This window comes from Myotis davidii, unplaced genomic scaffold (assembly GCF_000327345.1).
Source record: "Myotis davidii unplaced genomic scaffold, ASM32734v1 scaffold712, whole genome shotgun sequence".
Taxonomy (NCBI): Eukaryota; Metazoa; Chordata; class Mammalia; order Chiroptera; family Vespertilionidae; genus Myotis; species Myotis davidii.
This window is the reverse complement of record NW_006283447.1, coordinates 60,342-62,920: the sequence shown is the minus strand read 5'-3', so window position 1 is coordinate 62,920 and position 2,579 is coordinate 60,342. Positions and strand designations below refer to the sequence as shown.

General features: G+C 41.7%; 1 long non-coding RNA gene across 1 annotated transcript in view; it reads right to left on the bottom strand.

Moving 5' to 3' along the window:
* The window catches only part of LOC107183197, a 15,728-nt gene that overhangs the window by 5,976 nt on the left and 7,173 nt on the right, over window positions 1–2,579 (bottom strand). The gene's annotated exons all lie outside the window — the stretch shown is intronic.

Below are 2,579 nucleotides of genomic sequence, written 5' to 3'. Positions count from 1 at the left end.
CTGCTCCCCCTGCCTGCTTCCCCCCAACTGCCCTCCCCTGCTGTCCTGATATCTCCCATAACTGCTCCCCTCTGCTAGCCTGGTTGTCCAAAACTGGCCCCCCTGATGTCCTGGTTGCCCATAACTGCCCCCCCCCGCACCGGCCTGGTCACCCCATGCAGCCTGCTTATTCAGTCATTTGGTTGTCTCTCACTAACCACCCCCCCTGCCGGCCTGGTCATAGGCAGCCATCTTCTGAGGGCATGAGAGTTAATTTTCATATTACCTATTTATTATATAGGATTATATTCCACAAATGAGTGAGATCATGTAATATTTCTATGTCACTAATTGGCTTACTTTGCTTAGCATAATGCTCTCCAGGTCCATCCATACTGTTGCGAATGGTAAGAATTCTTTCTTTTTTACAGCAACATAGTATTCCATTGTGTAGCTGTACCATAGTTTTCTAATTCACTCATCTGCTGATGGTCACTTGGGCTGTTTTCAAATCTTAGTTATTGTAAATTGTGCAACTATGAACATAGGCATACATATGTCCTTTCTGATTGATGTTTCTGGTTCTTTGGGATGCATTTCTAGAAGTGGGATTACTGGGTCAAATGGAAGTTCCATTTTTAATTTTTTGAGGAAACTCCATACTATTATTCACAATAATATGCATTGCACAAACCTGCATTCCCACCAGCAGTGCAAGAGGGTTTCTTTTTCTCCATATCATAGCCAGCACTTGTCATTTGTTGATTTGTTGATGATAGCCATTCTGACTGGTGTCAGATTCTATCTGTCATTGTGATTTGCATCTCTAAAGTGACTAGTCACTTAGAGCATGTTTTCATATGTCTCTTGGCCTTCCGTATGTCCTCTTTCAAAAGGTGTCTATTTAAGTCATTTGCCCTTATTTTGATTGGATTGTTTATTTGCTTTCTGTTAAGATGCATGAGTTCCCGATAGATTTTGGAGATTAGGCCCTTATCGGATATAACATTGGCAAATATGTTTGCCCATGCAGTGGCTTTTCTTGTTGTTTTGTTAATGGTTTCTGTTGCTCAGAAAAAGATTTTCATTTTGATGTAGTCCCATTTGTTTATTTTCTCCTTAGTTTCCATTCCCCTAAGAACTGTATCAGTAAAGATATTGATACAACATATGCCTGCTAATTTGCTGACTATGGATTCCTATAAGATTTTTATGGTTTCCCATCTTATGTTTAAGTCCTTTATCCATTTTGAATTTATTTTTGTCTATGGAGTAAATTGGTGGTCCAGCTTCATTTTTTGCATGTATCTGTTCAATTTTCCCAAAACCATTTATTAAAAAGACTGTCTTGACTCTATTGTGTGCTCTTGTCTCCTTTGTCAAACTTTAATTAAGCTTAATGGCTTGGGTTGATTCCTGGGTTCTCTGTTCTGATCCATTGGTCTATGTGACTATTCTTGAGCCTGTACCAGGCAGTTTTGAGAACAGTGGCTTTGTAATATATCTTGATATCTGGTATTGTGATCCTTCCAACTTTTGTTCTTCCTTGGCAAGAGTGCTATATTCATTCGAGGTCTCTTTTTATTCCATATGAATTTTTGGAGACTTGTTTCTAGGTCTGTGAAATACGCTCTTGGTATCTTAATGGAGATTGCATTGAATATATAGATTGATTTGGGTAGTATGGACATTTCAATGATGTTGATTCTACCAATCCACAAACACGGTATATTCTTCCATTTGTTTATGTCTTCCTCTATCTCTTTTTCCAATGTCCTATACTTTTCAGAGTACAGGTATTTTATCCTTTTAATTAAGTTTCTTCCTAGGTATTTTAATTTTTTGGTGCAATGGTAAATGAGATTTTTAAAAAATCTTTCTATGAGTTCATTACTGGTGTATAAAAAAGCCATAGATTGACAGAGCTAAGAGTCTGTGGGTAGAGCCAGTGCCTGCAGCTCTAGGTTGTTCAGGTTCCTCTCCAAGGCCAGGACAGCTTCCATGGCATCCTGAGTTTTACACACTCATCTTTGGGTGGCGTTAGCAGGTCCTGGAGAGAAGGCAGCCACTGAACTCGTTTTACAACTTTAAGCATCACTCAGAACACTTTCACTTCTTCTCAACCAACTCTCAGAAGAAGTGGCCCACCCTCTCCATGGACACATCATCACAGTTGAAATAGAAGTCACGAGAGAGATGGAGAATGACAAAATGGTGGTGGAATAGATGGATGTGTCCAGAGCCTTGTGCCAGAGCAAATAGAATGAGCAACTAAATTGAATAACATCCACCCCGAATTGGTGAAGTAAACACAGCTGGTGAGACAAACTACAGCTGGGAAGGACAGAGGACACCTGGAGAATGTTAAAAGCTGGAGAGAACTGTGGGACCTCCGAGCCCAGAGGGTCAGAAGAAAACTGCACGGCACCGAGGCCGCGTCCCTTGGGACAGGTGTAATGTCTGACTGTGGAAAGAGGTCTGCAGGACTGCTGGCGGCAGGGATTCTAGATCTGGGTCTACAGCCACGAAAGACTGAGCCCAGAGAGGGCAAGTTGGATGGCTGCCCGAGCCACGCCATGCAGGGGGGAGAGGGGCTCGCA